Consider the following 11,353-nt stretch of genomic DNA (forward strand, 5'->3'; position numbering starts at 1 on the left):
ATGTGTGTGGCTGGGTGCCATGCCCACCACGCTAGCATGCATGTAGTTGGTGCCTTCGCCTAGCCTAGCACTTGGATGGCTAGGCCAATGCGAGGCTAAAACTTAGCACGTATTTGTCGCTTGTTGATTCTACGTCTCGTCGAATTCTAAATTCGACTCGACTTGTGACGCTCGGTCTCAACGCTCTAAGCTCGATATCCGACGTCTTTGTTCGTAATACTCTAATGACTCATTTAATCTTTCGGATTAATTCCTCGCCTCGGATCGGTTACTCGATTGAGGTGTGACCCGACGGGTTCAGTAAAGATTAAGCTGTAATATTAATTATACATTAATATTACTGATCGGAAGCGGCCTGAACCTAGGCATTTGGATCACTTGACCTCACTGAAGAATTAGCTTTCTAATAATTCTGAACCCTCTATCGGAATAATACACTTGTTGGAAGGATACCATTCTTTTTAGATGTAACGTGAAAAATCATCAACAAAAGTAACATAATAATTCTTACCACCCCTACTAGTGCAATTTTTAAAGTCCGCTAAATCCAAATGAATCAATTCAAGTAATTTGGTACTTCTTGAGACTACTTGCTTAAAATGACTTAGAAACGGATATAATTTAATCTGTTTATGATATTAGCAATAGAATCATATAATATGTCGCTAGTGTTATAACAGATTTAAATATTGTTTGTATTTTCAAATAAATATCAGGTTTTAATATATTTTTTTTTTTATATTGAAAAAAGAAAGACAAAATTAAACCAAAGTCAAGTCATTACACATGTACTTCATATAAAAAAGGCCAAGTTCATAGTGTAACTTACAAGGGAACAACTAATAGGCTAGAGTTAGTAGCAATATACAAAAGCACCCTTTTAGAGTTAATTAATACCTAAAGCCATAATACTTGGTCCAAAATATGCTACCTTGAGACCTATATTAGAAACATGTCTAATGTAATAATTAGAGACTTCACATGCAATATACAAAAAGGAGCCCTGTCCTTTGCACTTGATGATCATGCATCAGTAGGGGAGGATGTAGATGTAGGAGAGATTGAGATTATGTTGGATTGGAGAAGCATTTGCACTTGTTGTTCAAGGGCCTTCAAAGTGTTTTGAGTTTCGGCAACACTTTTTTGGGTTTTGACGAGGCTCTCTTTTGTTGCATTAAGCTCTTTCTTTTTGCATTAAGCTCTTTCTTTAGTTCCACATTCTCTGTAACGAGATCAATAAACTTGTTCTCCAACTTCATTGCATACTCTCTTCTTGATTTTTTTGCCCTCTTTTCTTCAGTTCCTGGTCTCTCATAATATGAGTCAGTAGCAGCTCCAAAACCAAATAATCTTCCCTTGTCATTCCACCCACTAGCAGCCTTAAGGAACAACTCATCTTCGGTTTTTTTATTCTAGTCTCACATTCAAGGTTTGCAGCCTTTTTACTACTATAGTCACTCTGAAAATAAAAATGTTACAAGTACTTAACATGATTGCAAACAAGAGCAGATTTTAAATTTCACTTCTGTACAGTTAAGCAAGGACTAAACATGGTTGCAAATATGCGCATATTATAAATTTCAATTTGCTACAAGTGAATGAGGTACGAAACCATTCACAAAGTCCAAAAGAGGTGGTTAGAAGAAGTATCAATAAAAAATAGTAAACAAGCAATGAAAAGGCACACTAATAGTCTAACATGATCTGAGCTAATAAAACTAATTTTTTTTTTTTAGTTTTTACAGCATGAGACTAGTAAAATGCATGGTTAACAGGATTGTCACATATGAAGTTTTAAATAGTACATAAAAGAGGTGGTTAGGAAATCAAATATACAACACTAGTTTCTAACATAGTAAATATGAGGTGAAAATAAGATCATTAATATACAACTAAGGAGACATATATATATATATATATATATATATATATATATATATAGAACACTAAATTCTGTAATCTATATAATCAATCCACTAAGACATCTTGTGAAATTGACCTTGAAAGGAAGAAACGAAAGGACGTATCTGTAAAAGAAGATAAATACCATTAAGAAGCTCTAAAACAAGATAAAGACCAAAAAGAAGTGACTACAAAACAAGAAAAGCAAGAGAAAATATTAGTGGGTCGTTAGATGTCAGAATATGTAAACTTTTAGGAATAATAAAGCAACCTTAGGTATATTACATGAATTTTTACAAAAATATGTTCACTATGAAAAACCATTACGACATAGAACTATACTCAGATTGCTCACTATCAAGTATCAACTATACTAAACACCATGAAATCATATATCATTACCAGCTAGCTAACTAACTATGTAACGTATAGAAATGTCATGATGGCAAGAGAAAATATCAGGCACGTACTATTCACTAGTTTTGGATTATATCACATTTTAATAATATAGTGAAATTTTAGATGTTTAAAGGAGTTATTACCAATTTCAGCTGCACTTCTTCACTAGATATAGACTCTTGTCGATGGTGAAATTCTTGGTTTCCGTTGCCCATTCGCCTTTTTGAACATTGCTTTGATTTTTCTTAGAAATCCTCTTTAGATCTAATCTGAATCATCTGCTCCCTTATGGTAGGAGGGCACCAGTCAGCATTATACTTAGCATCTGTGCAAACCTTCGACACCATATCAGTAATATGCCTACTACATTTCAATTTCTACCCCTTCTTAACTTCCTTAGCTATTGATGGATCCCATGAGAACTCTTGCTTAGGTTAAATATAAAAGATCAAGCAAAAAGGCAATTGAGTTATTATAATAAATGACAATCAATACCACTATTGCAACTACACTAAGCAAATATAACCCAAAACATCAACCTTACAAAAGACAAACCTTGAAAGCATACCACCATCTCGAACTTTTAGTGGAGTCATAGCCCAATTGCAATATGGTCCCTTATAGTACGCCTTATATGATGTCTCAAAAACTTTATGAGACACATCACGATGGGGAAACCTATTCAAGGTGGAATATTAAAATAATCACATTGATATAAATATTAAAAAATAAAAAATCAAGCTATAGAATTTTGTCTATTTAAAGTAAATGCAACTCACCATAAACCATTAGGATGCAGCACTAAATCAACTGAGCAATGGTTGTTTTAACAAAAACTTGAGAAATGCTGCCAGCAAGTACCAAAATACATTTAACTATTTAAGTCTCAACATAAATGACAAGGGCAACGATTTTAAAAGTCTTGAAAAATGCTGCCAGCAAGTCTGAAAATAAATGACAAGGGCAACGATTTTTCAAGATAAAATAAACCACAATGAGACACAAATACCAGTTATGCAGATGAAGCACTTTCGGCTTCAATCTCTTTACCAATAAGGAGGACGTCTTCCTCAACATCCGCTTGATAACCACGACACCAATTTTGGGTGGTAACCAATGCCTCTACATTCTTTGGCAAAAGTTTACCCCTATATTTGTTCAAAATACGACCACCCAAACTAAAAGAAGATTCAGAGGCCACCGATGTAATAGAAATGGCCAAAACATCCCTTGCCATATTAGCTAAAATAGGAAGAGAAGAAGCTTGAGATTCCCAGTACTTGAGAACGTCAAAATGTTCCCCTTGAATTAATCGCGAACGAGTTCCATTCAAATATGCCTCAAGATCAGCCAGAGGGCATCTAGTTGAATCATCACATTCGTCATCAACCTCATGCAACTGAAACAGATTTTCTATTAAAAGTTAAATTATGACATTACAAATAAAAATAGAAGACTACCATTCATTTTAAGCATGCATGATTTCCCTGATAAGTCATTTTTTTCAGTAAGGCATAAGGACCCACAATTGAATTTCAATGGATAAATTCATTCTTGAGTACAAAATATGCCAATTATTACAAGTATGCAATTGACAGTATGGTCAACCATCATTTTTTATGGAGTATGGACCAAAGCATGAAGCACAACTGCACAAGTATTCCAATAAATAAACAATGCATGTATTCCAACAATAATAATCACATAATCTGAACAACCCATCATCATTACTTTTAAATCGAGCATAATAAACAACAAAACAGCACAAATCTACCATTTTCCCGTAAAAAACAAAAATACAATCAACAACAGATTTTAGGCATATTTCGACTATATTCAAGCAAGAACAACAACAATAATCAAATACAAAAACAGAAAAACTGTATTAAAAAAAAAAAACGAAAAGGAAAAAGTAATTACCTCTTACGGTTTGAAGGAGATTTGAAGATGGAGAACTACCTCAACTGGAGACCAAAAGAAAAAATCAAGAATGTAGATTATCAGAACTTGAAATAAAAAAAAAAACCGAAACGAAAACGAAAAAAATCGAAAAAATTAACAAAAAAATTACCTTGAGGTTTGACGGCTTGAAGGAGAGGAAGATTTGAAAAAAAAAAAAAAAAAAAAAAAAAAAAAAAAAAAAAAAACGAGAATGGAAAAGTCAGAAATCAGAACTTTAGATCCAAAACAAAAACCCTAAATAAAAAAAGTAAAAAACCGAAACGAAAACGAAAAAAATCAAAACGAAAACAACAAAAATTAACAAAAAATTACCTTGAGGTTTGACGGCTTGAAGGAGAGGAAGATTTGAAAAAAAAAACAAGAATGGAAAAGTCAGAAATCAGAACTTAGATCCAAAACAAAAATGAAACGAAAACAAAAACCCTAAATAAACAAACCGAAACAAAAACGAAAAAAATCAAAACGAAAACAACAAAAATTAACAAAAAATTACCTTGAGTTTTGAACTTTTGACGGCTTGAAGCCTTCAAATTGAAGGAGAGGAAGATTTGAAAAAACAAAAAAACGAGAATGTAAAGCGAGAAATCAGAACTGTAGATCCAAAACACAAATGAAATGAAAACAAAAACCCTAATTAGGATTTTTAAAAGTTGAGAAGTTGAGATTCTTGAGAATTTCAGAACGAAAGAGTGAGAAACTGAGAAGTTAGAGAGAGAAACTATGATAGATTGAGAATAGAAGAGTGACTGAGTGAGTAAAAGTGTAAAACGGCTGAATGGCTGATAGAGTGGGTTTTTTTTTCTAGGTTTAGGTTTTACTTGTTCAGTTGATCTAACCGTCCATATTCAATCTCAACATCTAACCGTTCATTTTTTTTTTTTTTTTTTTTTTTTGTAGATTCCAGAATATTCATCTAGATCTAACGGTCTAGATTTTTCTTTGTGCTTTTCTAGGTCTTTTTGACCGTTTTTTTAATTATTTATTATTATTATTATTATTATTATTATTATTATTATTATTATTGTTAGTATAATTATTTGTTATTATTATTATTATTACTAGTTTACTACTACTATTATTATAATATTATTATAATTATTATTATTATTATTATTATTATTATTATTATTATTAGTTTATTACTTATAAGTTATAAATTGTAAGAAACGCAAATGTTTCAAAATTGAAATTGATTCAATACGACATAGTTAATGACTTAATGAGTTAATGCACATCAATATCTGACATCTCTATATGTATATTATATATATCTGTGAGTCTGTGACTGTATATCAGTATATATAATAAACTAATAATAACTTAATAAGTAATAATACTAATAACTAATAAAGTAATGAAAATCTAACCATTGTTTTTCATGGGCATTCAATCTAACCGTTGTATATTTGACTATTCGTACATTAGTATTGCATAATGATTTCATCACCACTTTAATTAGTGATTTCGTGATTTCGTCCATTTAACTTATTAAGTTGTTTGAGTTAGTAATCTAAATAAAGTAACAAACTAAATAACGAATCCATTTAATCTCGTGTAAGTTATAATTTATAATTTATAAGAAATGCAATGTTTGAAAATGGAAATTGATTCAATACGATATTGTTAATGTATATGTAATTATAGATTAATTATTATGTATATCATATCGTACGAATGTACGGTTGGTATCATTATCATACTATCATAAGTATCATTACCTCATTGAATTATTGGTATGTACTATAATCGATAAACATATTTACATATCTGATTATTAAAACTTAAAAGTTTAAAACACTTGTTGATCAATCTAATTGAATACTTGTACATTCTTAATTATCGATTTATCGTATTATAAGTATCAACTCATTAAATCATGGTCATGATTTCGTGATTTCGTCCATTTAACTTATTAAGTTGTTTGAGTTAGTAATCTAAATAAAGTAACAAACTAAATAACGAATCCATTTAATCTCGTGTAAGTTATAATTTATAAGAAATGCAATGTTTGGAAATGGAAATTGATTCAATACGATATTGTTAATGTATATGTAATTATAGATTAATTATTATGTATATCATATCGTACGAATGTACGGTTGGTATCATTATCATACTATCATAAGTATCATTGCCTCATTGAATTATTGGTATGTACTACAATCGATAAACATATTTACATATCTGATTATTAAAACTTAAAAGTTTAAAACACTTGTTGATCAATCTAATTGAATACTTGTACATTCTTAATTATCGATTTATCGTATTATAAGTATCAACTCATTAAATCATGGTCATGACGCGATCTTTAAAAAAATCATGAATTCATGACCCAAACCGCTTATAAACCGAACCGACATGATCCAAACCGTTCATAAACCGAACCAATTGAACTGTGTAAACCCTCCACTAAACCGGCCCATTTCAAACTGAACCGACATGTAAACCGAACGGATATTGACCCGGGTAAACCCGCCCCCTAAACCGACCCATTTCAAACCAAACCGGCTTGATCCAAATCATTTGTAAACCGAACTGACATTGACCCGGGTAAACCCGCCCCCTAAACCGACCCGTATCAAACCGAACCGACATAATCCGAATCGTTTATAAACCGACCCGCTTATGACCCAAACCGAATTTAAACCGCAAAGAAATAAACCGAAACCAAACCGAGCCGTGACTAACCCAAACCGAACCAAACCGACCCGCAAGCTAAACTAAACCGTTTCAATCCGAACCGCTCCAAACCAAAACCGACTCAAACCGAGGTCAAACCGAACCGCCAGACCGAAGTCCCACCCCTAGTATAAGGCATTGAATCAACTTGGGTTGTATGGGGAATCTGTCATGTTACTAATTTCTGGACAACTATCCTTAATCAAAGAAGCGACACAATCAACAGCTTTATGTGGCATGTTGTACTCGCATTTCAAGTTAGTTATCCACACAGCAACAGATGACATAGACAACTTGTAGCTGATGAGTGTCATTTATAACACTCATAGGGTATAGTTCTTCTTTAGTTTATGCTTGTTTTTTAGCCTTTTTAGTTGTGTTTTTTTATAAAATAATGCTTGATTTGCGTGGTTGTGTGTGAGTTTAGAGAAATGAGTCCTTTTAATGGCTTTCTTATCATTTTATGCATTTCTTTGTTATTCTCTCGCTTTCCATTTTGTTTGACTTATTTTGTAGGTGTATCGGGATTTTCCAAGGCTCAAATATCGAGGAGGAAGCCCAACACGAGCTTTGAAAGTAAACAAAACCGAGTACGGGAAGTTAAAGCGCAAGCAAATCAAGTTGGAAGTTAAAGCATAGTGACTTGGGTAGGTTGCATGGGCAAGAACGCATGCCCAAGCATTGAAGAAGGATCGTGTCTATGCTGGGCACGCACATTGTGCTCGACCGAGCAAGCTGCCCGAGCAACTCTTTGCACCAAGCTCCTGTGGCGCGGCAACCACAGTCGTGGCGTGGCACAGCCACCTGGGCGCAGCACCTGCTGCCGTGGCGCGGCAACTGCTGCCATGGCGCGACAATCCCTACCGTGGCGCGGCGGTTTTCTTTCTTCAGTAAAAGCCTGAACCAAAAGAGGGTATTCTCGGGCATAAGCATTTGCTGAGCCTTTTGTGATTTTGCTTATTTTTCTTCTTTTTTTCTTATAACTATAAATATGTATGGACCTTCAATTTTTGGGTAGACATCTTTTTTAATTTCTCTCTCATAATTAGGATTAGGTTGAGAGCTTCTCTCTCTAGATTAGGCTAGCTTAGGAGTAGTTTTAGAGAGAGAAAGTGAGAGATTATTTCAATGGTGATTTGAGAGATTAAAGATTCAAGAGTGACAATTGTATTAAAGATCTTCTCAATTATTAATGAGCATTTCTTACTCTCTCCTCTTTATTGCTTTCTTTAATTTCATGCTTGTTTGATCTCGTTTGTTGCTTGATTCTTGAGTAGATTAGTTTGTTCTTCATAATTAGTTGACTCTTGATTTCATTTACTTGCTTTGATTTGATGATGGATTGTAGTGAGTAGTTGCTTGCTAGGGTTTGGGTAAAATTTGTATGATTAATTTAGGAATTATGTTGATTGATTGTTGAAATTAAATTGATTAATGAAAGTTTGCATGTGCTTAGTTTGAATAGATATTGAGAACTATGCTAGATTGCATTGTAGATCCTAATGACATGACCAATTGATTTAGGATTTGCAATTTTTTATTGGTTTGAATTGTGATTCTCCTAGGTTGTTATTTATAAAGAAAACCTAGCTTAACGATTAGGAGATAGCTTTTTGATTCCAATTGATAGCTTTTACCATTATTCTTCACAACCATTGATTAGCTTGACCTTCCCAAGTTGTTGCAATTGTCATGGTTACTTGTTGATCCCAATTCCCTAGTGTTTTATTTGTTTGATTCTTATTTGTTTTGGTAGTTGTTTAGTCTTTCTTCACTCTTGACTTCGACCTAGCTTAGGCATTGATTGCAAGCACTTAAACTTAACTGTTCCTACGACCCTTGACTTACCTTTATACTTGTATTTAGGTTTGTTAAGTGATTATAAATTTGTTTGATCTTAGGAAGGATTAGTCAACAACCTAGTTCACCCCACGTCAAAATGGCCTCGTTGCCGGGAAACGCTGTCTATGTTTGAGGGATTTCTTGACTATAGTTGTTGTAGGCTTTAGGAGGCTTGTGAGATTTGTTACATTGGTTTGAATGAGCTAACAAGGGATTTAGTTGAAAGCACGCATAATAGTGAATTTCGAGCATTGTCAATTGATGATGCTTGGGATTTTTATGTTTGGTTTTCTTGGGATGTCTATAAAAGGGGTAATCATTATTCTAATATTAATATGCAATGTCTTAATTCTTCTAATATTAGCATGAGTTCCAATGAATTTTCATATGATCCCATGATTGAACTTAGAACGAATGATTTCATCTTTATTTCTCCTATTGTTCATGATGATGTGGAGCATGCTCAAGTTGATGCTAATGTTATATTTCAATATTCTTCATTATTTAGCATGTATGACCTTCTTGTGATACGCTTTGTTCCCTATGCTTGATTGTGCCCCTTCTTCCCAATTTGATGAAAGTGCTCATGTTTATAATGTTGATGATCCTACTCTTGCTTGTGACTATAATTTTACTCTTGATCCACAACCCTCTTCACCTTTTCATTCTCCAAACTCTTGTGACGAGTCTCTAGTCCCATATAGCAAAATTGATGAATCTTTGAGGGAATTGGAGATGAATCCTAATCTTAGGCCCTTTGAGAGACAAATGATAGAAACTTTGAGGATCCAATTGGATATGATTAGAGAGCGTGAGAAGCTTTTTAAGGAAGAATTGAAAGAAAAGAAGAGTTAGAAAGTTAATAGTCATCTTTAATGCTTGTTTGTGAAAATTACAAATCCAATGTTCGTGTTGAGGATGATGTTGATGATGATGATGATTTTGAGCAACCTAGGGTCTATGAGGATCCCATTAGTGAGAAATTGAGTGATGGCAAAGGAGTTGAGGATGAAGACAAAGTTAATTTTGATAATCCAAACCCCCTTCCCCATCTTGATGAATCTGAAATGCATGATGGTGATTCTTTTATCCATGATTATTTGAACTCATTTGAGGTTATGTCCAAAATGTTCTTTGAGGGTCAAATGTAAACTCAGAGCCTTTTCAATGAGTTCATTGAGAATGCTTTATGGGAGAGAGATGAGTTTGAAATGAATTTACATCCATTCATGCATGGTTTTGAGACTTTGGGCTTTGAGGATATTAAGGGAGTTGTTGTTCATTGTTGCGATAGAGAGGATGATGTAGTTTCTCTTAAAAGTTGGATGTTTGAGGGAGATGGAGATCATGAGTGTTCTTCTTTTGAGGATTCTATGATTGATTTCTATGCGCTTATTAGAGAAGTGAGGAATGGTGGAGAAGAAGAGACCATTTGTGAGACCATTGCTCCTATTCCCTCTTCACATCATATCCCTTTTTCAAAGAAATTTAACCATATCCCCTCCTATCTTATGTCCCTCCCTTCATTTCTCAAAGAGCCTAGTAGGGACCCTCCTTCTATTTGTGATATTCAAGCCCCCCACTCATTGATGATTGAGAAAAAGGGTGATTTAGCCGCCTTCTTTCTTGTTCAATTTTCTGTTGATTCTTCTTCTTTTTTCTTGGCATCCCTCTCCTCATTTGCGTGCACTATCCTGTTGCACGCCCTTTTCCCGTCATGTGCATACTTACTCTCTTACGTAATGTGTAGTAGTGCATTTGACAAGCTCTTACGTTCGTTGCAATATTAATTACTAGAGCAGTCAAGCTTGGACTTAAGCAAGCCTTTCTCGGGAAGTAACCCGTGCTTTATTTCTTCCATAATCTTCTTTTTAGAATAGATTTTCTCATGGAATTGTTTGTGTTCCCCTTTTCTAGGTACATGACTTAATATACTCTTTTGCATTGGTATTCGATTATGAATCAAGGAAGTTTGACTCCTCTTTCCTAGCATGTGGCACACAAGGCATAGACTTGGAGGAAATTGGCTTTGAAAGGTTAAATTAGGTCATTTGCGAGTATTTACACCTACCTATATCCGGTAATATCTTTCCTTACTCCTCCTCTAGTGCTTGGTGGCTTGTGGACTTATGTTGGTTTGTTGGATTGATTTCTTTCTTTTCTCCTCCCATGGATTATTTTGGTTTATGTTTGAGCATGTTGTCTCATTCAAGCTTGGGGAAGGGTTTTCTATTATGTTTTGGTGGAATTTTGATTCATATATGCCATGCACAATTGTATATGCATTTCCATGTTCTTTATTTTGAAAACTCCAAAAAGATTTTCGTTTTTATCAGGGCAATTTTGCAATGTGTTTTGTTTTGTTCTTGCTTTGGCCATAATACTTTTGGACTTGTATTCTTGAATGCGTTTCATCCTAAATGGTAGTGGTTTTCACGCTTTGAGATATCTTGGGTTGACTCTAGGATATGATATGCTAAGGTAGTTAGTTAACAACTTTAGGACCTTGAAGCCCTAGCTCACTTGTTTGTGGTAAGATGGTGTTGCTTCCTATAGTGAACTTGAC

The 11,353-nt window shown here is 33.9% G+C and overlaps 1 long non-coding RNA gene across 3 annotated transcripts; it reads right to left on the reverse strand.

The window, feature by feature from the left end:
• Nucleotides 1-761: 761 nt before the first annotated feature.
• Nucleotides 762-4,728, reverse strand: LOC110686512. Of its 3 annotated transcripts, none has more exons than XR_002504233.1 (7): nt 4,576-4,728; nt 4,373-4,387; nt 4,222-4,265; nt 3,311-3,700; nt 3,081-3,148; nt 2,445-2,979; nt 762-1,459 (listed from the first exon to the last, which is right to left on the reverse strand). It is a non-coding gene; the product is annotated as an uncharacterized LOC110686512 (long non-coding RNA). The 3 variants fall into 3 exon arrangements; XR_002504234.1 differs by lacking the exon at nt 762-1,459 and adding an exon at nt 1,953-2,027; XR_002504235.1 differs by lacking the exon at nt 762-1,459 and adding an exon at nt 2,265-2,275.
• Nucleotides 4,729-11,353: the final 6,625 nt, after the last annotated feature.

The sequence above is a fragment of the Chenopodium quinoa genome, unplaced genomic scaffold (genome assembly GCF_001683475.1).
Source record: "Chenopodium quinoa cultivar QQ74 unplaced genomic scaffold, ASM168347v1, whole genome shotgun sequence".
NCBI classification, from domain to species: Eukaryota; Viridiplantae; Streptophyta; class Magnoliopsida; order Caryophyllales; family Amaranthaceae; genus Chenopodium; species Chenopodium quinoa.